We start from the raw sequence: 25,186 nt of genomic DNA, 5'->3' as shown, positions 1-25,186 counted from the left end.
ACACGCCGCCTTTGAAATTTTAAGGATGGAAGCAACCTGACGCTCACACACACACACACACACACACACACACACACACACACACACACACACACTACTGTAAATCACTGGATTTTAATAACCCTATGGATGGCATCCAGAACTTGGTCTTCCATATTTCATCAAAATGGTTAATGTAGTTCACTATTATAAAGCATTAGTGGAAAGATTAAGCCCTAGGGCTCATACAAAGATATGGAATGTTATGTTTTAATTTATCACTTAATTTGTTTAAAAGATATGCCAGACTTCTGCAAAAAAAACACAGTCAGAAAATATGTAACCAGCAGACCCTTAAAGCAGTCAATAATAACTGTGCAAGCCGAGCTCTCAAAGCACGTACAGAAATAAATATTCTTTCCAGCGATCACAAGGTAAAATGGGACACGCTTCAACTCTCCTACGCATCTATCACACTCTGACACTGATGGAATGGAATCCCTGTGGAGACACGTGACAGCCTGTAAATCAATCAATCTACAATTATTAACTTTGACAGCTCTTTTGATTTTAATGTGCTGATGAAAAAAACTTCTACAGGAATTGTGCCGACAAAGGTCCTCATGAATGCCAGAAACACATGTGTGTGTCTTTAATTAGGTTACCTGCCTCTTAGAACTCCATGTTTGAACTGAGCTTTCTGCGTGATAATGTGTTCATACATGCAGTTGCATGCTAGAGGGCACTATCTGACAAGAATCAGGAGTTCCTAGAGTAAAATTGCAACGCACCTTTTCAGCACAAGGTGTAATAATTTTGTTCTTACCTGAAGGTTTAGTAAATCCGTTCTTACCTGCAGTGAACAGGACAGATTTTATAGCTATGGGTGTTAAACTACAGTACCCTAAAATACAAAGTTCTGCTGTATTTCGCTCTCCTTAAACTGCAGAGCACGATCTTCAGGATCTTTGTCCTATTTAAACGCTATTACAATAATATCACATGTATTGCTCCTCAGTAGTCAGCTTTTATTTATCAGCTCTTATTCACCACCAATCATACTACAGCAGTACTTTCGTATAAAAATGTGCGATATACCCGTATATACGCAGAGAAAAAACTGACTCCTTCCATCCCCAGATTCTACTACTCCATACAAGAATCTTTCCAATTCACATTTGGGTATCTAAGTGTTAAAACCAATATTATGCAGTACACGCGTGATATCCTTTCTTAGTCCTTTTAAGGATTCTGACAGCAACTGTGAAAGTCTTCAGACTAGGGGGTGTTTAAATTGTTCTGGCAGAGAACTGCAGTAGGGAGATGGGTGACTTACCAAACTCCAAGAATCACTGCCTGCTGCTCTGCACACAGCTCGGGCTTCTGCAACTAGTCAGGCTCTGCTAAGGTAATCATGTTCAGCGCTTTATCACCGTTCACATTGTGGTCCTGTGGGCAGAAACAAACACAAATAAACCAGACACCACTCAAATGCTACACCAACATATGCTTCGGCAAGTGGCTTCAACAGGCTTTTATAAATCAGAATGTAACTATTCCCTTTCATAAAATATACCTGACAACGCACAAGCTCTTTATTTGAATGCAGTCTTATATTATAAAATAAAAATTATAACCTACCTAGCTTATTGCCCATTATTGCCCGTTATTGCCCATGACCCTTACCAGGCAGTATAAAGGGGGCTGACTGTAGTTCCTTGGAGTCGAAACTTCCTCCCTTAGGGGAAAAGGAAGCTTGTGTCCCTGTATCTAAAATATTGTACCTTGGGGGTGACTATACAGAGTCTGGTGAGAAGAATGTGGTGAGCAGTCTAAAGGATATTTCACTGTAAAATGTAAAATGCACACAGGACAGCAGAATTAATTCCTGCCACAGAGATCTCCAGAGTAGCCACTAACAGGCTGTTTCATTCCCCTAAACCCCCAAATTGCTAGTAAAAATTAACAGTTCAGAACTAAAGTGCTTCCTCTTTCAGGGTTTCACATTTGTTTTCATTTTCCTGACATTTATGAGAATACTGCAGCATCTAGCGCATTGCCGTCCCAAAAAAGGACCGAGGGAATTTTGATCAGAACACTGACGTGACAGCAGTGATGATAGCAACTTCTGAAATATGCAGATGGATTGCTTTTGTAGACAGCTAGACACGCCAGCTGCTGTTTTCTCAGAGTTTCATGTGAGACTTGGCACCAACATCATTTGCCCAGTATCAGTTTACCCAGTTGCTGGTGAAACAGTAATGTCAGGAATATATCCTTGCCTGTTAATTATCTGGACATCTCCTTAAACGTCTGCCTTCCAAAAGGGACATAACGTTTTTGTCCTTCTTCAAATACCACTTTAATCTTTACTGACACATCTCATCCGTCTGATGCAAACTAAAAGATACTAGGCCATTTCTGATGGTTGTGAACTCAAACCAGAAGAGTGAACTGCTCTAAATGTGTGCATGTGGTCAGTACAATCGGAATGTGCTATACAGGGGCCACAGGGCAGGGACACCACATGTAAACTACCGGAAGGACCAATTTCTTACAGGTGAAGAAGTTCATTCTCCATGCATGTCAAGTCCTTGGCTTCTCGTTTCCACAAGGTCCAAGTTGTGGTGGTTTTGTACTTTGGTTTACAATCCAAAGTCAGCTTTCAAATCCAGTCTTGGGACAGGGCTTTACCCTACAGTACCCCACTTTACTATCGTGGTTTTTCATGAATGGCTTTAGTTTCCTGTGCTACTACTACCTAACTTTTAAGAAAGTTACACACATTAAAGAAAGTGCCATAATCTTTATTACAACCGCCAAAGTAGTGTTTCCCATGATTTATGATACAGGTAATTTAGAATTGCTTTCAGATATACAATAAGATTTTTAAAGTCAAGGCCAGTGGCTATTAACGTGAATTTCTGCTTAGACATTAACAGACTACTATATTTTAGAATTAACTCAATTTTGTTGTCGTCTAATATATCATTTTACCCCTCGCCTCATCTCATTTGTTGAAAGATACTTGCTATGTGAAGTAAATTAACCATGCACTGCTATATATGTTCCAGAATGTGGGATGACAGAAACCAAGCAGATGGCTTTTCAGATCAGGAAAGCAGTATACCATCTTTGGTTTGTACTGCATTTTTATTTTTAGAAAACTCTGCAGCAGACAGCAGATAACAGTAGAAAGCTAGATGATTTAGTATTTTCTGTAGATACAGACCTGTAGGGGGTGCACTACTGGATACTACCACACAGGTAACTGATTAAAGGCAGTGCGTTACTAAATAGTAGTGTGCAGCCTACAGCTGATGTCAGGTTGGGGCTGCACTTCTATACCAAGTGACAAGAGGTGCTACAATGAGTAGTGTCCTTAAAGGCTTACAGAAGACCCTGCAGTGTTAAAAAGAAACACATTTCTTTACATGTGCTGTAGCTTGTGTTGTACGCATCTCAGAGCTATATTTTTCAACATAATCCTGTTTTGAGTCACACCTCACCACCACATCAGCGTAAAGGAATATCCACAAGAAAGTGTCGTGAAGGCATCAGATGATTCGAGGGCATTTGCTATTTACTCCCACCTTCCACTTCCAGAACTCTGCAGCTCTACGAAATCAAGCCACCCTGTCCCTAACCCAACTCTAACCTTAAGCAAATCCTTCCCTAAAACCTGACCTCAAACCCAATACCTAACCCTAAACCTAACCATTAACAATCAACTGATGCCCTCAGGACACTTTCTAGTGAGCTTAGTGCCCCCACCCCCCCTGCCCCCCCCCCCCCCCCCCCCCCCCCCCCCACACACACATCATGGGACCTAAATAAGCTTGGGAATAAACATGACTCAGAGCTTCTGGGCACAGTTCCTGCATCAATCCTGCCGTTCTGCTTGCATGGCAATGTGTGGGAATGGCAAAGTTCAGCTGGGGAATTAAACTTTTCTTAAGTTTCTCATGGCATTGTTTCCCAGAGGAAAGACAATTTTTCATGTGAACCCAGTTACTGTATCCAGATCATTGATTCCTCTTGCAACAAAAGCTAAACAAAAATTATATTGTCAAGATTTAGAGAAATTAAAAAAGTATTTCCACAAAAAAAAAAATGGGGGTGGGTGGGTGGTTAAGCAACTGGGTTGACCAGGCAGAGGAGTTGTCAGATTGACTGTCCTATTTCTGTGAGCCAACTCTTATTATCAGCAGTTCTTATTGCTTTCTTTGTGCAAATCCAGATGCACGATTCTACAGCCAATATACCTTCTGCCTTTTTGCAGACAGTGGCATTGCGGGGAGCGCAGTACATAGATAGAAAACACCAGACACATTCCCTGCCACGCTTATTACACAGCTGCATTACGAGGAGGGCAGCCAGGCACGCACTTCCTACTGCATGATCTCCACATCGCTTCACCCTGAACTGTGCAGATTAAATCAGGGAACTGAATAGATCCATCAATCAGCCACCTGTTGACACCTGACACCTCAAGTGCATACATAAGCAGAGAAATCGTTCATAACTAGTCCACTGCACCACTGGGCTGTATAGCACAGAACCCCAGCTGGTGACTCACAACTGCCTTTGGCAAAGACTAACTTCAGGTCAACGGCTTTGGTATCAAGTTAATTAATAAATAAATAAATAAATAAATAAATAAAGTATTATATATCGATGGGATTTCTTGCAGGGGTTCACCCCTCATCAGTAAGGCTCTTGTTTATTTACCATTGTGCACCATCTTCAGAGTTTGATATGCAAGCAGCCATACATCATGGCCCAAATACATTGACATATCAGGAATCCCAACTGCTCTGAGAAACAGTTCTTTTTCTGCATCTCTATCAGTAACGTGCGTCAGAAATATGTCAATAGGAACACTTTATATACAGTTACTGCATTTGCAAAATTGAGACTGTAGAGTGATACACAGTACAGCATTTCCATGGCCAGGTCAGGAGTATACTGTATTTACACCACGATGACCCACATACTTATGAATACTTTTGCTTAACTAATCCGCAAAAAGAAACAAAGCCTACATTATGAGTTACAGCATTTGCAAAGTATGAGTCTTTCTGCAGCATCGCTATGCTGTTGTGATATTCCCTAAGCAATTCAGTCTGCATTTTACTGCTAACACTTTCCTCTAACTGATACCAGATGGAACAATCCCCTGTGTTTAGGGAGGGCTATTTGTCTCTCAGAGCCTCCATGTGTATGATTGACTGTGTATACAACACAATAATAAACATATTGTATCCAGATATGCCACTTAATAATCAGCACAGCATACAAATTATTGAAACACTATAGCTCAGACTTACCAGCTGCAAAAAAATATGCATCGACGTACAGCATGCAGACTATTTTCAAAGTGTAATTTGCATTATTTAAAATGATGCGCAAACAAACAAATTGTTATGATTTTTACAGATGATTAGGAGCAACATTAGGCCATTTAAGATTAGTAATAAATCGGGGCCTGTGAGACCAACCAGAATTTGTTCATTATTTGTTACTATAATTCCTACAATTACTGAGAAATATAAAAAAAATACACATTTAATTAAAATTATGAGGAAATGCTGTATTTAAGGGGAAAGCCTTAAATACTGCACTGCTCATTATTTTAATTATATCAACAGTATGTGCTGCAAAACTGAGAACTAAAGGGTTGATGGTGGTGGGGAGCTATTGAAAACAGGTTTTATAAAGCAGCTGGATGTATAATATCCATTCTAAATGGGTGACAGTCAGCTAAGAGACAGATCCTGAAACCCTCCCAGAAGAACTGTACAGCAGACCAGACCCACTTGGTAGGGGAAAACCTGGCTGATTCTTGCCCCTCAGTAGTGGAGAGGTGGAGGAGGGTTCTCGCTGATTATCTTTGCTAGTTTTTCCACTGGTGTAGGTTCTGGGGTGAGATCACTCCCCGAGAGGACTTCCTCCTCTCTTTGCACATCTAGGATCAGCTGAGCCAAGTCATTTTCCTGAGACCGCGTGCGTTTCCCCAAGGCACCTACAAGAAATCAAGATACATTTTGCATTTATTTATTAGCTGTCAAGGGCTGGCAGGGGTTCAGAAACCGCTGGAAAATTCTTTGTGTGCTGTCAAGTGTGCAAAAGACTAACCATTTCTCCAAGCATAATAATGAATGATAGGCTCAAGCAAAAACACTTCACTTTCATTTCATATCGTAGCCCAAGTGCATTGTAAAATGCAGACATGGACATCAAAAAGTACAACTTTTTATGACACCAACAAAACATTTCGGGAAGCCAACAATGTTGTAAAAATATTCAAATATATTACCAAATAATGCATGCTATGAAGCAAATATGTCAGTATATAAATAGAAGCACCTGATAAGTGCCACATGTTTAAATAGGAGTTCACAGATTCTTTTTAATCCAATTTAGTTTTTCATTGGCTTTTAAAATGTTTGTTTGTTTTTTGCATGCAGCGTACTTACAGCAAAACGTTATCTTTATAATAGTAACATGGCTGCCTCTCATGGTTACCAGTTCAGTCTCTTCAGCATTCAAACTATAAAAGGCAGCCCTGCAACACTGTATTTAGTATGTTAGAGGTGGAACTAATCAGTATATTGTGGCATCAGCTAATAGAATGTTTGATTATTATTTAAACCATTTAATTTCACTCTTGCCATCAAGAACAGAAGTGGGTTTCTTTTATTTTAATGTACTTGGGATGGTGCTTGATTTATTGCATTTTCCAGTAACATACATTTAAAGATTTAAACTGTTTGTACATTTTTGTCAGCAGATTATTTTTACTATATCCTTTTCTCCCCAGAATGGACAAATCTGGTTTGTCAATCTGCTCGCTATTAATTCCTTGCTATAAATATCTCATTTAAAACATAACAGCATACTCTTATGTGATGTGCCCATAATATCATGTGTCAACCATTTCATTTGTGAAAAATGGAAGAATTCTACATTCTTTTTGTCACCCAGTACACAGAACTAAAACTTCATCCACTTAAATGTTACTAAATTAATTTTAATTTAAAAGCGGAACAGCGAGGATGGAGAGTCCGAGTTTACCCAGTGGAGGTAGGTTGTCGAGGATCTGTGGCACACTCTACAACCTTGTTTCTTAGAGATGTCAGGTTCAGTGGCCAAGAGTTGAATCGCACAGTGAAGAGTTTATCTGAAGCAGCAGAAAGCAGCAGCAACTGGCTGTGGTTGAGATGGAAAGATTCCGGATGGGGATCTCAAGCACAATAGAAAGAAAGCAACACTGATGTACGGGTAAGAAAGCTGGGCTGAGCTGAGTGGGGGACGGGGGGGGGTGATGCTGGGACGTCAGAATCACTGTTGAGCCCTCTTGAGGTGTCGTGGGCTAGTCAACGAAACACAGAGGACAGAAGGTGCCCACTTGAAGACCCCAGAGATGTACCCTACTTAGCTCAGTCCAGACGGTTGTCATGCTGATGCGCTGGGGAGACCGCACTGGGTTGATCCCCGGAGCCAGCATCGCAGCCGTTGTCTGTGTTGATGCGCTGGGGAGGCAAAATAAGCTGATCCCTGGAGCCAGCACTACCCTTCAGCCATCAACACCAGGCAGAAGGATATCTACATCAACAGATGGAAAGAAACGCAAATGGATGGAGATGCAGATGGATCATATTAGTTTACGTCGTAGTTGGTGCTTATCTTGGCGAGAGCAGAGTTCAAATCAGCATGAAGTTTTAACATCTACTCTCATGTAATGAAAATCATCAGTATTTGATATATAATAAATGACTTTACCTGTCATAGTAATCTGCAGAGTGGACAGATCCTTTGCACAGCTGAATTGTTCTTTAGTCTTCTTATACTCATAGTAGAACAGGAATGTGTAACCACACTCTAGGTGGAATTAGACAGCCAAGTGTCGACACTTTTCAGATGAAAAAAGCTTCAGTTTTCATCACTGGAAAAACAGACCAAAAACATTCTATTAACACAGGCATTCTACTTAGCTTTATGTAACCAAGACCACGCACAAGTAATCCAGCAAGTCTTGAATTCAATAAAAATTGCAATTCCTAAAAAGCATATTCTTGTGGCAGACCCTGCTTTTATAGCCAATACTGTGTGGGCCCCTAAAATTCCACTGTTTTTTTTCCAAAATAAAATGCAGGGTGAAAGACTGCTTTCCGAGGCGTAATTTAAAGCACTATACACTGAAGCAAATTATTAACTTAAGGTACAGGTTCAAAACACAGTTGCTGGCTTTCCCGTCAGACTGTGAAATGACTGCCACTTACAGTTCCGCAAGCTTGACAATGTTAAAATGAGGTTACACACTGAATCACAGCAAAGGGTTATCTAATGTGAAAGCAAAGTCGAAGACATGGGACACTTTCAAAATATTAAGAGCCTAAATGCACAAGAAGGGATTTCTGACGATTGCTGCATTTAGACCTCATTTTTATTTACTGTGAAATTAGGGGTAAACATTGTTTATCGAGCTCTGGAATAGGATGTTGTGACTTAAATACAGTGGTGCTGATTTTAAATCCAAATTGGCTTAAGTTCAAGACATGAAACAATACATGATCTGAAGCAGCAAGTAAACTAGCTTTTTAAATTTCAAATAAATTCCATCTCCCTGCCTGAATTAAACTCAACTTCTGTCCTATTAATTTCTTAATATTCTACATTAACTCCAATGAAGAAAAAGAGCCAAGGGTAACTTATACACCAGTGCAACTTATCCATTGATATTTATGGTCGTCTACATCAACAATAAAGACCGCTGAAGATTTACTTAATAAGATTCTGTGTGGCATTTACTGTACTGGAAGTTGGAAGAAGAAAGACGACATGGTCTACTGCACACATTCCCTGATCCTTTGGAATAGTTTTTTTTGTTGGTGTTTTGTAGTGGTCACCAGTGCTTGTATTTGCCATGGAATTTGCAGACTGTACCCTGTGGTAAACCACAGCACTATTTTAACAGCATGTAGTTTTTTGGGCTATTGCTCACAGGAGACCCAAAATGCATTTAAAAACACCTACCGTAACTGGACTATAAATCACCTGCTGGGACGCAGAATAGGGACCAATGACCCTCACCTGTGGTAGGTAGTCAATGTCACAGATCAGATTTTGTAATATTCCAGAGCTCTACTGTAGAAAAAAATGGCAATCCAATGTATAGCTTCAAAACGCTATAATAAAACACAAGGCTCAAAACTACTTGCAACTCTTAACAGATTCACATGGTCAATAACACGGTATTTGCATCTCTAGGCTTGTAATGTTATAAAGGGGTATGCTGTTGATTACATGTTTTATCTTAACTTCACTGGACTAACCCACCTCCATGTAACTGGGGAATATGTGGACACAGACATGAAGGTGAACTCCCTTTAAAATGACATGTCTTTAAATTTTAATATTGGCATGAAATGAATACAGTCTGATTTTATCGTGCAGATGAAGACTTGAAAGATGAGAATTAATGTATAATAGAAAAAGTGAATTTCAATAACAGTTACTTTTCATACCAAAAAATATAAAATATCATAAAATAATTTTTGGCTGGTTGGGACAAACGTAAATGCGCTGAACAGGCATCTTCCAGAAATAATTAACAAAGCTGCCATGAATTTCTGGCAATGTCAAAGTTTCTTGATACTTAAAGCTCATCCAAAGCCAGCCAATGGAAAATTAACTTTTGGAACAAACGACACAATAAACACAAGCTCATGAGCAAAGAAAATGTTGAAATACTGTATGGCCTTCAGCTACAAAATCAAGCTTGAGGTTTGCAGGCCTGTTCCATCAGTTGAATTATTAGTAGACTCGCTGTTTTTTTGTTTTGTTTTGTTTTTAAAGCAGAAAGTTATGAAAGGTCTTAATACATTAAACCAAAACATCAGGAAAATAATGCAAACGAGCTGCGGTTTTAATACCCTGAGGAAAAACCTGCAACCTGTCAGGTAATGTGTGTCAAGCTATGAGCCTGTCCATCAGTGTGAGGCGTCAGGCATTAAAGAAAGTTCTCACTGCTATTAGCATAGTGATGGATGAAAAGCTTAACAGCTTTAAAAAGCAAATAGAGCTTGAGGTTTTGCAGTTTATTTTGATTTAAATCAACACACACACACACACGCACACACACACACACACACACACACACACACACACACACACACACACACACACACACACACACAGTCTTAGCTCGCTACCAGTCACCTCTCACCTAGCAAAACTGGGTCAGTTAAAAAAAAAATTAAAATTCCTGCTGACTATCATAATCTTGTATAATGCACACACTTTGAACACTACTCTCTCAAATCTCCATTATACAATTCACTATTACTACTAAAAGTATACTAATAATAAAAATCTAACAAAAGAGTGTATTACATATTCTGAAAATTGCAGTTCTGATTGGCTGACAAGACGGGCAGCTCATTAATAATGTATCAGTGTCAGGTCACCCCAGACACAAACAGGGCAATGAATCTGTTTTAGACTGCGAAGACTTTCAAAATAATATCTCTATGATGAAACAAAGCCATTAATTCATAGATCAGTGTGTTCTTAAAGCTCAAAACGTACTTATCTTGGTTAAATAAATACATTTCAAAATATATATTTGAAATTTGAAACATGAAAACATTAGCACTGAATAGAACAGCCGTAGATTTATACCAGGAAACAGCTTGGAAGCCTAAAAAAGCAAAAATAATTTTGATAATTGCCACTATTACAAAACTTCCACAGAAATGTCATTAACTTGGCTCCCATTTTTGTTTAGATAAAAAGCAAAAACAAACGCTGTTATTGATGGTGCTTGTACTGTACAATTATTCTATACACAGATATTTACTTATATCAAAAGGCAGCACTGAAAACACTTGATTTACTACAGCATTGGTTCCTCTGATGTTTCACAGTCCTCTCACCCACATCAAGTTCTCAAATTCGAGAAATGCCACATTAAAATATAAACGGTTAATTAAAATATAAACGGTTAATTTAAAATATAAACTGTTAATTTAAATCTAAACTGTTAATTTAAAGTCGCCATGTGCATTCCTTGGTGTGTAATTTTAATGTAAAACTATTACAAAAATAAATAAATAAACGATTGTGTTTTTAAGGAAAGTACAAACTGTTAAGCTTTATTTTTTGGATGGTTAGTTTTCTGTTTAAAGCAGTTAACTTTTTTACATGAAGTAAAACTTGAATTGAGTGATCACCAAATTAACTGAACATTTGTGGGCTCTACCTCAGCCACGTGTATTAGCAAAAATAAATAAATAAATAAAATATTATAACATGGACTAGTACATGGAAGGAAATAAGACTACATAGCAGTTTGATCCTATGTTTGATTCCTGGTTTTACTATGCGCTTGTTACCTATTCACTGTGACTAATCCAGCTCGTATTAAAACCTGAAATAGGTGAGCCTTTTTAGATCGAGATTTCCCTCTGGAGTATATTACTGTTATAACGGGGGGGGGGGGGGGGGGGGGGGGGGGGGGGGGTGGGGGGGGGGGGTTAGTGTTTGTGGCTGGTAAAAACAGGTTACTGCTTAGTTCTGGTGGCATTTTTACTGACTGGAGTACATTTTCGTAATAAAGCTGAGGGCAAGCTTTCAAGCAGCGGTGTCCAAAGTCTGCCCTCGAGGGCCATTCCAGCCCAGGTCTTTCTTCCAAACAGGACCTGAAAGTGTATTTCCAACTGATATTGCTCCCCAGTGCTCAATGTAAACAGCAGTACTCAGACACTGCTGCGTTGGTATATTCTGTGGTCATTATTATGTGCAAAGCTGGCTATAGTAAAAACTATTAAAAGGAAAATATTTTTGGGAGCCATACACAAACTCAACCCTGTACCTGAGTTGCCCACAAGGAAGGACTCTCGGGAATCATTCTTTCTTTGAAATGAAAGAAATCGAGGCCAGTTCTAAGAATTACTAGAATGGCAACTTGGTCTTGAATAGAAAAGGTAGTTTATTTATGAATAAACTTGATTGACTGTTGTTAAAGAAACCCAAAAGCCAAAACAGTTAAATAAACTCTGCTTTATTTTAAAAAAAAAAGGGGGGGGTGGTCCAGTTTAAAAAATATGGCCTTGTTTCTTTCATTCAAGAAAAAGAGGATTCAAAGTTCATGGCAATACAGAAAAATGTGTTAATTAAACTTTATGGCCTGTTCTGTTATACACTATATACATATATAGACACACACACACACACACACACAAGATACCCCCTGTAGCTGTGAATGTACATCTAAAACCGAGAAAGCCTGACAAACTACAGTATGTACTGCAGTCCAACAGTCTCCATCCTCATATAGAAGCCACACACGTAGGTCACAGTTCATCAGAAGTTACATTTCTCTATGGTAAATGCGCAAATGTATGAGTGACCGATGCTTTCTGGGTAACACACACAGTTCTACAGCAAAATCCACAGCAAAACATACATCAGAGCAAACAGAACCCAGTCACTGCAAGAAGACTGGCAGAATATAAATCACCGGGAAAATGGGGTGGAAAAGGACTTCCTCTGTTTTTCAAACAAACAAAAACATTTTCTTTGTCACATTTAATCATATGGCTAGTAGATTCCAGTGTCCCTAAATCTGTTTTATTATTATTTATATATATATTTTTTTTTTAACCCTGGGTTAAGCAAAGTTGTTACTTACCGCAAAGCCTAGTAAACAGCAAAAGTCTATCACCTGCTTTGGTGGCTAACAGATTTACGACTGGAAAGTATCCCTGTACAGGCATTTGGTTGCTTGTAAATAAACCCTTTCTAATTGTCACACCATTCACACTACAAGCATATCAGTTGCCATAAACAAGTTGTGCTACGAAATCAAGGCCGCGGACCCAGCGTAAGGTTGCAGAACCCCATACTGTCAGAAAATGGTTAACATGTGCGATTACCTTAATTATCTGTGATTATGTAGGACTTCTACTCAGCTGTCTCCAGAGAAATCTGTTTGTCAATCTCAAAACTGAGACAGTGCTTAAAAATCTATATTCAAATTTGCATAATTTTTGTTCTTTAAAAATGTAGATGTGCCCAATTATTTTACCCCCGATTTTCACCCCAAGTTGGAATTTCCAATTATTATTTTTTCTCCTCACCACGGTAATTCACCATACAGCTCAGAAGATCCGAAGGTTCTGTGGGCATCCTCTGATCCCACCACCAAGCCAGATTCCTCTTTCACCAAGAAACTCAAGAACGGATGTCAGCGAGCTACCGACCTCTGGAGGACAAGGGCCAGCCCTGCAAGTTTCCAGCTGGGTTCGCTGTAGCATGATGAAGAGAAAAAGTCCCTGCCGGTTTTGCCTCCCTAACCCACAGGAACAACAGAGCCAATACGACGCTCCCTTCAGAATCTTTGCACAGCCAGGATGCGAACCTGTGCTGTATGACACTGCACACCACACGGCTGTGCCTCTACCACGTGGGTCACTTGGGGACCCCCAGTATTCAATTTTAAGGACTACACAGATGCACTGCTAATTGTTAATTTATTCTCCATGATATCTAATCTCAATTCTGTTGTTCCAGGGATGCAAACAGACACAGGTCAGAGAAATTGCAATGTGACCCCTGTTTTGCCATTTCCGGGTTCATAATGCAGCTGGCACCAAAAGAGCACTTATCTAGAAAATTTTAAAAAAAGCTCTCATTCACCAGGAATGCATGGGTTCTATTAATGAGCAATGTCATCATCCGTTTCAAATGCTGATGGGTTGCTAAACGAGAACAAGCAGCTGTTGTGTTTTCTTAAAGAGGTTTGTGTATACTAAAGCAGTGGCTTAAGAGACTTAGAATCAACAGCATAAACAAGTGATGTGAAACTGCTGGCAAGTTATTCTTACTTTATTATCATTTTCTAAACAGCAAATAAACTTTAAAGTTCAAACTAAATACCATATGCATACTTTACATAGCTTTACTTCCTAATCGTTACAATAAAACAACCGCCTCCTCAACTGAATATACTGTTTTTCATTCCAGCACAGTTAAACGTTTGCATGTACAGAATACATACATGCTATGTGTGTGCTGTACTTCTACGAAACACTACTTACTTTCTGTTTATCTATGTAGTAAATACCCTAACCCTAACCCTCCCCTACCAAAGGAATCTATGAACACCACTGTACAACAGAGACCCCTGTTGGCAGGGAAAGGATAGGATGAGATGCACCTCCGCTAATGTATAAAACATAATCTCTCATAATATATTATACTAAGGATACCAGTAACACAGGTCAATTGAAATTCTGCTTTGGATATGTGTTGGATAAACGTTGTTCGATGTGGATTTTTGGATTACTTACATTTTTTACTTTACTTTTAAGTAAAGTTCCTTCTTAAGCCAGTACAATACTACTACTATTAATAATAATAATAATAATAATAATAATAATAATAATAATAATAATAATAATTTTAAAAAATGTTTACTTGTGCAATGTGTTTTCCTATCTTAGATCCATCTGTTTAATGAAGAAGCTTGCTCTTTAGTTTATATTTGTTTTAATTCATAGGTTTTCCCAAATGTACAATTTTTATTGCGTCTGAAACACGCCGCTCCCTACACCAAGGAGTCTGGCTATTGTGGTCCAATTTATTTTTTTTCATTTTTAGCAAAATGCCATATGGAGGTTTGAGTTATTTCCTCAGAGAGAGCGAGAGCGAGAGAGAAAGACAGCTTATGCAGTATGTGTGCTTCGGACACATACTGCCAAAAAAGAAAAACCTAACAGCAGAGTGCACAACTCTCAGATGGTCGTCCCTTCTTAAAGAGATGAAACTTGAGACGAAGTGAAAGAGACACAAGAGGATCATGGATTTCCTCCAATCAGATCTGAAATGGAATGGGACAGATTGGAGTAGGTGGCACAGAGAGTCCTATTGCTTTACATTGGAATTGTTTCAGAAGAAAACTAAAAATCATAAAACAGAGCCAGATTTCCACTCAGTTCAGATTTTACTGTATGGCAGAGACCCCTGTTGAGATACTGTGCTTACTGTGCTGCAACATTGTTATGTTAATCTAGAATATCAACACCTGAGAGTCCCATGTTTGTTGATATGCAGCACTTGTTTGGTCTCCTCTAATCAGCATTAGTTAGCAGTCTCCAAAAAAAGTACAGTGCTCTGATGGAACAAATGCAGATAAAGTGCAATGCCAGCTTTCAACTTGGTTTATGCTTCAGTAGATCTGACACATTGCTGACACTTATTAAGCCGCATGCAATAAAAGCCAAGTATGTTTTCTGGTCATCTGTATGCAAGGGGCTGGAGTAGTAATCTGCTACTTAGAATATGCAAACTCCTCAGGAGTTTGAAAGGGTGCAATTGCAGATGGGAAATGAAAGAACACAGGGTCAGGCACCTTAAAGGAATGGCAAGGTAAATAAAGCAGGTAAAAAGGTCACAATATCCTGGAAAAACCACATAGCCCTGCAAGTAATCTGGCCACCAGGAGCAATGAAAAACACCTTGCTAGGCACTTTAATCCAACATATCCTAGATGCCAGGTGTTTAGGTGTAATTAATTACAATTTAAAGTCTGAAGAGGAAGCCAGAAATGACATACAGTGCAGCAGAACCCAGTTAGCACCAATGCTGGATTACCTTACCCAACTGCAACACACAAATCTGTCAAACCAGCCATTTACCTGCTATGTCTTATCTGCTGTTACCCTGCACTGTCAGTAGTGGCTCAGTTGAAACAGAGCTCACTTTGCCACTACACTATTGCTGCGTTTATACTTGCAGTCCAAAATCATTTAGAAGGGGTGCATATAACGGGGCTCCTGACTGGCGCATCTGGTAAAAGCACTCCGCCTGGAGTGCAGGATGCACCCTATAGCTTGGAGAATGCCAGTTCAAATCCAAGCTATGGCACTGCCAACTGTGGATGGGAGCCCCCAGGGGCTGGCACACAACTGAAGGGAAAAGAAAGAAGACTCAGACACAGAAGAGCTGCAGTAAAGTGTTAAAGCTCACATTTAATCAAAACAAAAAGGCACAGTGGCCAAAATAAACAGGTTTAACAAAAACTCCTTAGACATAAACAAACACTGATGTCAATACAACACAGAACACACACCTTCAACATCAATCCTATCCTTTCGGCACAGTAAGCAAAACACTTCAACTTATTTTTTACTTTTACTGTGTTCATGTAACATATAAATGTGGTGAATATGTAATCACAGTATTTAATGCTTCTGACTAGTTAATCACAGGAAGGCAGCAAAGTGATGACGTGGTTGGCTTACGTGCAGTGCCTGCTGGGAATTTTGTTGAAATTGTCAGATTCAAAATCCAATTTTTGAGAGGATAAGAGGACACGTTCCAGAACACTAGCAAAATCTTCTGGAATACGTCCTCTTGGCTGCTCATTCCTGAATATTTGAGCAAGTGTAAACGCATGTTGTGTGTCCCAGTTTCCAAGATATGGATTCATTATACATGTTCCAATCAGGACTGATATAATTTAAAAGGCCTAGTAAGCTATATATTTATAAATTCAGTGATATCTCTCAAACATTATGCCAGGCTACTCTTTAGAGTGGAAGGCATTATTAAGAACCTTATAGTTCAACTACCATCTTGTTAACTGGAACAAGAAGACCAGCTGGCTCACTACATAAGTAATATCAATATGATTACTACAATTCAGGCTCATTTATAAACTGAGATTTCAGGAGTTCCTCTCTCCGCTCAGCAGATCTCATTATATTAAAATAATTGTTAGTTTAAAGCAGATTCCAGAGTTTAACAGCTCCAGCCCTGCTGAGATACAAGGTGTTTTTTAATGCAACATTAGAAATAATGACAGACTGAACGGCAGTTTCTTTCAGAAGTTCTTCTGAGGATCGGTATATTAATAGTCCGTAAATTACTGAAGTCCATTCTGTAGGCACATTTTTAGAATACCTGACTGAGAAACATGGGTTACACCCTACTCTCCCAAGCATTCCACATCAAACATTTTTAAATGTCTTTATTTCTGAGCGTTTTGAACAAACAAACAAACTCACATTACACAATCAAACAGGGAACTGAAAGAATATTGAAAACACAGGGATGGAAGTAAGACTCTCATTGGCATGTACTCCCACTCTACTGGCATGTACTTTTCTGCTCAAGTTCAAAGCAACCTTCAAGCAGGAGCTTGTTATTATACTCCCACTGAGACACAGAAGCAGCGAGTCATACTGTACCTTCCTCCGCACAGCCCTGGACCACAGTGAAGAGCTGCGGGGACTGCTCCTCTAGAAGCTGCTGGTGAATGGAGACACATCGCAGGGTTCACCAGAGCAACAGCTAGAGAGGGCAGAGGAACGCAGCAGCACTTTCAAATGGAACTCAGCTGTACTAGCACCCAGCGAACAGGAAACTCAGCTCCGACACAATACAGCAAAACGTCTGCAGAAAATCGCTACAGGAGTGGAGTAGTCATTTCAGAATTCACGGCCACTCTGAAGTTTCTACGGTTACTTCAGGATGTCAACCCCAGTGCGTAGTTAACAACCCAATTAAACCCAATTAATCTGAATTTAAATATAACACAAAAATTTTAACACAATAATGAAAAAGTGGAATAAAAATAACAGCCATGGGCACTGGCAAAAAAAAAAAAAAAAGACCAAACTTAAGTGCTCAGTCAGTATCAATATTTTTTTTGTTCACAACAGGCCCTAAAAGTACATTTAAAACGTGCATTTTGTACACCTCAGATGCATTATTGAGTGGGTGTCAATAAGTCCCACTTGTAGCCAATTCACTTTGAATATCTTTGGCTGTCAATCTCAGATTGTTATTAACCTTCCTCACAATTCTTCTACTTGTTCTTGGTGAAAGAACCTTCTTTCTTCCAGACCGAGGGAGTGTTCTGATAGTACCATGATACCATGATTCTTGATAATAGAAACAATAGTTGAAATTGGGAAACTCAAATGCTTGGAAATCTTCTTGTATCTTTCTCCAGCTTTATGACAATAAATAATTTTTTGCCTAAGGTCTTCAGATAGCTTTTTAATTGTTCCCATATTGACGTCTTGGTAATGACTGCAGTCATCCTATGCCTAACTCTTTCATATGCTCACCTACAATCCAGCATTTTCTAGACTCAGGATTTGCATTATCACATTGAAATTTCCAGCACCTTGTAGACAATACTATCATAACATCAAAGGGTATGAATACTTTTGAATTAGTATTTTTGGAGTTTTGCAAAAAAATATTCTGAAATAAATTGTAGACATCTCTTTCTTGTAAATTTTTTTCTTCATCCACAAAAGCAAAACTTTTGCTACAAAAGATTTTTCCTACAATTCTTTGTTTTCTAGAAATTATACATTTCCATTGGGGTATGTAAACTTTTGACTATAACTGTGTATATTACCACCTGGCCTAGTACTGCATATAGATCAATGTAGAAAGAGAAATCAGTTATGTCTGTTAAATTTGCACAATAAACAAATTAACCAATCAAGGGGAATATTTAATAATAATAATAATAATAATAATAATAATAATAATAATAATAATAATAATAATAATAATAATAATACAATGCTCCCTAGTTTTTTTTGTAATCTGACTAAACAAAACCTAGGGCATTCAATTAGTGAAAGGTAACATACATGTATAATTTACTGTCACGAGGTCTAACCGTGAATAATCGATCGACTGCAGAGCACTGTATTATTATTTTAAACCAATTTGCAAACCAAGCCGTTTTGGTTTATTGCTTTAAAATTCTGAACTTAAATTATTAATGTTTTACTCAGTGTTCTGAGACATTGCAGTGAAAATTTGGAAAATAATAAAAAAGATGTCATGCTGTCTTGCTTGAAATATTAAACCTGAAGCCTAAATCAATATTTTTAAAATAGGATTAATCATTTTAAAATATGCCGCTGTGCAAATCACGCAGTGACTAGTTCTACTTATTAGTTTACTGTGGATATCAGGGGGACATCAGAATGTTCCCTTGTGTGCTGGATCATCTACTAGAAGACTATGGGCATTCTTGCACAGAACACCACTGCGCTCTGTGACTAAACCCATTTCCCCATCTGGTATCAGCCAATATTTCCCTCAGTATTTTAAAATGAGACACAGGGCCACATAAAGCACTGGATGTTGACTAATGGTCTGTACGGGTGCATGACACTTAAACATGTATGTACTTCAGGAAAAAAGACCTCAAGAGACAGCTAAGATATTTGTTAGTATTTCATTTCTAGTACACCTTATGCATTGCTTAGTAAAAAAGGAACCTCGTTTTAACAATGGACCATTTTAACACTCCAATTCTGGATGTTTTACTTTGGTTGAGTTACATCAGGGATGGAAATAAAGACTCCCACTGCACAGCAGTTCGATCCACTCCTGGTTTTACTATGAGTTTAATAGAACACGCCTGAGCTTCTTACCTATACATTGTGGCTAATCCAGACTGTAATAAAACTCCTATGCAATCTTATTTCCCTCCCAAGTTTGTGCTTCTTTGTGAATTAGCCATAATAGATAAATGCTTATAGTGCAAACTATATCAGGCTAAGACAATATACAAATGTTTTCGTTAATTGCGCTGTTACAAAACTAAAGTAAATACCCTGGCATGTTTGTCAGCCCAACTGCTCCCACAACTACATCTTGCGGCTCAAAGGCAACTGGTGAGTTTACAGACTTGAAATGGTTTGCATGTCCACCACAAACCCTTTTTCAAAGCTATCAGTGCATTGGATGGAACGGGAGTATCAAAGGTGGCAATTACAGAATTGAAGCCTCCACCATTACGAAACCCAGGCATTGCTGAAAACATGGTGGACAGATGAACCAATCAACATAAAGAATCTGGGAGCTGCACTGGTTGGGGGTTAGGGTCTGGAACCTTCAGGACTGCATAATGTCCAACAGTGACACCTAGTGGGGGGTAGAGGAACACTGCAGCATCTGAAAATCCACCCACCACCAGACCTACCAATCCCTGCTCCTGATTCAGTAACATGCACAGCTGTGAAACGTATTGAATTGTGTCACCGGTGCTTTTCTTAGGAGAACTAAATTTGACTTCATTTCAGTACTTTTTATTTACTTTTTTAAATACATTTTTGTACACTTTTTTTTTTTAAATAGCACACATGCAAACATATTATTAAATATATAAACTTTAATATTCACGCATGTATAAATCTAAACCCACAGCCCATACCTTCAGTGATTTTGAAGAGAACTAGTTTGTTCAACTTTATGTTATAAATCATTTGGATAGAGACTGTAAAGAACTGGTATTGCCTGAACTGTTCCCCACCTGGAAGTGCTCCAGTTTAGAGCTGCAGGTCACAAGGATCACTCCGGCTAACAGCAGTAAAACCTGGCTGTAGATTGACTCTCCATCAAGGACCAGGCTGCTCAGGATGGCGACTGTTGCTGCTTGAGGCTGAGGAGAAAAGAACAGGTTCAGAAATACCTCCTATCGTAAAGAAGACTGTTCACAGACTACAAGCAGCTCTTACTTGCAGTCCGGAACAAAAAGGCGAAATATTGAGGGCAGTGATTTTGAGACGAGTCTTCAGATTGTAACGTTATAGTACATGAACAGTTCACTGTCATTGTGGCCTAACCATGAATTATCCACATTTGTGAATTATTCAATCGTAAAATAACAACGGTGCAACAGTAGGTGTGTCAAATATATAGTGTCACTGTTGACAGCAAAGTTGTGCATGCAATATGACTGCTCAGCAGTGAAGTGCTGACATGCATCTCCCCATCGTGCTGAAATATCCAGGTCAGATGCTGCCAGAGCAAACAAAGTGACAGAAGCACTGAACACTAACAAAGATGCGTTGAGACAGATTCTCCAGCGACTGAATGCTGGTAAACATGCTCAGAAAACATACACTGGGAAACAATATTATAATATAACAGTGTTACTGTTTCCGTTACACTATTTTTAAGCTTCATATTACCACATGTAACAAATATCACAATGACAGATGATAACAGAATTCAAATCACTGGGGGTTTGTAGAAATCAATTCTTGTTGGAAAATGCAGTCATTTACAATGGCAGCAGTGTATTAACAAACTAGTCCAGCTGATAGTATGGCCAACATGCAACTAAGCAGTGTGGTGGTAAGAATTCAATAACGCGTGAATGAATGACCCACATGAGGGGACATTAGGGCATACCGATACAGAAGCATGGCACAGTACTGCAGTACAGTCTGAGACAGTGACATACCTCTGCAAACTGCTGGAGAAGAGTGACAGGGAGGAATCCCTGGGGCTGGATATGAACAGGAGGCCCAGTCCAGTTACTCTGAGCAGACAGCTGCAAACTGGCCACGCCAAGCACAAACACCACATCTCCTTGCTAGGAAAGAAAGAAACTCCATTAACCACTTGTAATCCTGGATACAGGAGCAGTGGGTGTTACAAATGTGTTCACTGCAAAGGTGGCATAAATTTTGACTTGTGGTCAAAAATAATAATATCTGTACACCACACCCGCTTCAACTACAGGCTTTAAAAAAAATAAAATAGGATCAAAGACATAAACAAGAGGACCCAAACTGCTAACACTATTTCAATCCACTTCCACTGTGAACGCTGCTGACCCTATTGTCAGCGTTCTCCTTTAAATGGTTTCTTTCGAGTAAGTGTTGTTGGTGTGCTAGGTGAATTACAGGGTTGGTCTCTCTTTTGATGGATTTTGCTCTATGTAATTAGACAGTGTAACAGACCAGATTATAATTTAAAATACAGCTTCAAAAATCCATTACAAGTAAAAACTTCTGAAAATCTTCTGAAAAAAACAATGTGCAGGAAGGCATTACATTTTAAACAGTCCCTATTTAATGACTCAGTATGTTCTCCTCTGCTGTTTCATGCTTTCCACGGCACCCCTCAAAGTACTGTCCTATGGCATCAAATGCTGGTAAAACAGAACAGGCCATAAAAATTCTAGCAGCACCACATTTGATAAAAATCAGTCCTCTACCTGACACTGTTGCATTAATGCTTACAGCAGGGGTGGCCACAGTTGGCTCCTCCACTCCTGGTCTTTGTTCCAAACCGGTTCTAAATGTGTTTAACTGAACCACATAAATCTCCATCCAGACCCTAAAGTAGTTAATTATATCATTTTACCAGTTAAAGGAGTGGAATGACCCTCCAGGTTCCTGATTGGACACCCCTGGCCAACAGCCTACAGTGTTACTGACAGGATATTGAGTTTTACAACAAAACACATGACGGCCGCATTGTACGTAATGTTTTGAATCAGTTTTGCTCAATTATTTGTGTTTCTTGTCATCGGCACAGCACTGTAACACTATACCACATGAATGTCTGTCAGGAAAAAGCGCGTACAACTTATCAGGCGCAACACTCACTGTGTTGGCTGTGAGAATACCTGCTGACTGTCTAATCGTTGTGTTTGGGGCTAAGCGGGTAGAGTTCTCACCTTAGGGATTTTTAGTCTTGGGTTTGTCTCCCACTCAAACTCTAACAAATAAATCATACTTTTTTATTGTGTTTTTTTGACCCAACTCAATAATAACCGTCACTCACAGAATAACGGACAGATGAACCAAACAAAATATTGAACTTGCTTGCCGCTTGACTCCCTGAGAGGATTCTGATTAAAGTTTGGATTTATGATATTGACAAGATGTTTTCATAGGCAGGTGCAGCAAAACAATTACAGCAGCAGCGATGGAAATAAGATTCCCATTGCATAGCAGTCTGATCCATTCCTGATTTTACCATGACTTAATAAGACACACTTGAGCTTTTCAGCACTGGTTTATGATCAAGGCTATGTTAAATAAAATAGCAAAATGATCTTGAATATAGGACTTTGTGCAACACAGAAGGCAGTAACACTACTATGGGCATTATAGACCACATTTTAAAATGGTGTGGTGAAATGTAAAACCAGTCTGTAAGGGAGTTGGAGTCGAAAAACAGGTCAAGGATGTAAACAAAGTGGCCTAAATTTTCCCCAAGATAAGTAAAGTGAGGTGGAAACAAGTGATCTGATGATTAAAGAGTGATTAAAGAACGAGCAAGTGTACCTGCCTGCAAGGATCTTTGTTAAGAGTTTAGCAGGTTTGTTTGTGAGGGTTTTTAAAAGTATTTTCTTTTGTGTTTTGGACCCCGTGTTCCCAATAAAGACAGTTCACAGTGATGCACTGTACCTCTCAGCCTTGTCATCCTCCGCTGAGGCATGCAGGTACGCTAGGATCTGTTTCTCGAGTTAGCTGTCGATTTTCTCCTTAGCTGCACACTCCGCTGTCAAGATGTCCAGGGTGACTTGATTCAATAAAATGCCTTCGAAACCATCCAGCAGAGACTGCAGCAAAGGACTGCTTTCTGCAACATGCAGGACAAAGAAACGTGTGATTTATTTACTGCAGGATAAGGCACGACTTGATTTAGACCATAGCTTTGTATCTGAAAGCCAGTGATTTTACCTTTGCATACAGAGGGCAAAACCAGACAGATACATCTTAAGAGGGTGCTGACAGGCGCATCAAGAAGTATAGCTAGAAGTTATAAAATCCATACCATATATATATATATATATATATATATATATATATATATATATATATATATATATATATATATATATATATATATATATATAACATTACAATACAATACAGGCAGAAGTCAAACAAGAGTTCTTAATATATTAAGGAAGAAGGAGAAGAAATAAGAGACTCCAAGGGCTCATATAAGAAATACCTTCCAGTAAAATACAGTGGTCATTCCATGCCAGGACAACTCCCCCCACACAGTATCCATGGTCAAAGGCATCTTAAACTACAGCAGCCCAATGAGCACGGTTACTGTACACTGGCAATTAGGCTCTGGCACACAATATTTGCCTCAAATGCATATTGGAAAAACAATCACAATGCTGTTTGTACAAAGGGTTTTTTTTGTGTTTTGTTTGCTTTTTCAGGTCAGGCTCATTTCATAAATACAATGTTATTGTTATTTAGGATATGTATTTAGAGGTACACATATATTTCATTTGGTTATTTATTTATATCACCTGAATTTTTACATTTAAAGAAAAAATAAACCGCTACAAATATCATCAATATTTAGTGTTTCATTTAATTGTACATTATATCCTGGTACCATAACATTTGCCACCAATTAAATTATCCCGTGTTCCATGCATTTTATTTCAAATATTTCAGCCTTTAACATGTTCATAATTTAAATCGCGTCATTGCATTTTAAAATATATATATATATATATATATTATATATATATTTATTATATATATATATATATATATATATATATATATATATATGCATGACAAAACAGCACGTCTGGTTGGTAATGTGTCACAAATATCAAATCCACGGAGAATATTACCCTTAGCACTTGTTATGCCGAATTTAATGTCTGAGTTTCGCAAGCAGTTTATTACATAAAACAAAAACTCATTTATGTGTTTTTTACAGTACATATCCGACTCCGCTATTCTTACTATTTCTCAGCAACTTGTTCGCTTAACATATAACAGTGCAGTGCTTAATAATGAGCATGTGTTCTGAAATATGTGATTTCGATACATTTCAGTAAATAGCACTGAATACCAAGTGTTGACTGTAACGCACTAGTGACAACACCGTTAGCCAAAGCAAGCTAAAGAAATAGTGTATGTACATTGCTGTCAGCAGCACGTTAACACAACAGTAAACTGTGCTGTACGAGTGGTACTGTCCGGTTCCTACAATAGATTGACTATAATTGGCAGTTAGCAATACTACAACATAAGCTTTACATTTTTGCTTACAGATCTTTGCAATTGAGATTAATTCCACCCGTCTTTGTTTCGTCATGATCATGTGTCTTTATTTTAAACAGCAGATTACCTTGCTGCTAAAGTCATTTTTGTGTTAGTTTCTAAAATGCGCTTTTACCAACCTGCAGCAGGAAATACATTCTGCTTCCATTCCGTCCTCTCGCTCGCTGTCACAATTCCTCTCAGTACAGCGAGCTCCACTTCCCACAGCATTTATCCGCAGCTCTCAGGAATCTGTTCAGTGACAGTGATTTATAAATCCAAGAACTACAGTTTTCAAATGACATTTGCAGTCTTGTATTCAAGGTTTCCTGTCC

The 25,186-nt window shown here is 38.7% G+C and overlaps 2 long non-coding RNA genes across 2 annotated transcripts; both read right to left on the bottom strand.

The window, feature by feature from the left end:
* Positions 1-569: 569 nt before the first annotated feature.
* Positions 570-7,916, bottom strand: LOC121316752. The gene is made up of 3 exons (XR_005950446.1): positions 7,765-7,916; positions 5,799-6,004; positions 570-1,428 (listed from the first exon to the last, which is right to left on the bottom strand). It is a non-coding gene; the product is annotated as an uncharacterized LOC121316752 (long non-coding RNA).
* Positions 7,917-20,326: 12,410 nt separating this feature from the next.
* LOC121316753 lies at positions 20,327-25,186 on the bottom strand. Its single transcript, XR_005950447.1, has 4 exons — positions 24,992-25,186; positions 23,235-23,409; positions 21,275-21,406; positions 20,327-20,467 (listed from the first exon to the last, which is right to left on the bottom strand). It is a non-coding gene; the product is annotated as an uncharacterized LOC121316753 (long non-coding RNA).

This window comes from Polyodon spathula, chromosome 6, assembly GCF_017654505.1.
Source record: "Polyodon spathula isolate WHYD16114869_AA chromosome 6, ASM1765450v1, whole genome shotgun sequence".
Taxonomy (NCBI): domain Eukaryota; kingdom Metazoa; phylum Chordata; class Actinopteri; order Acipenseriformes; family Polyodontidae; genus Polyodon; species Polyodon spathula.
Note: the sequence above shows the minus strand (reverse complement) of the source record. Positions and strands in the feature narration are given on the sequence as shown.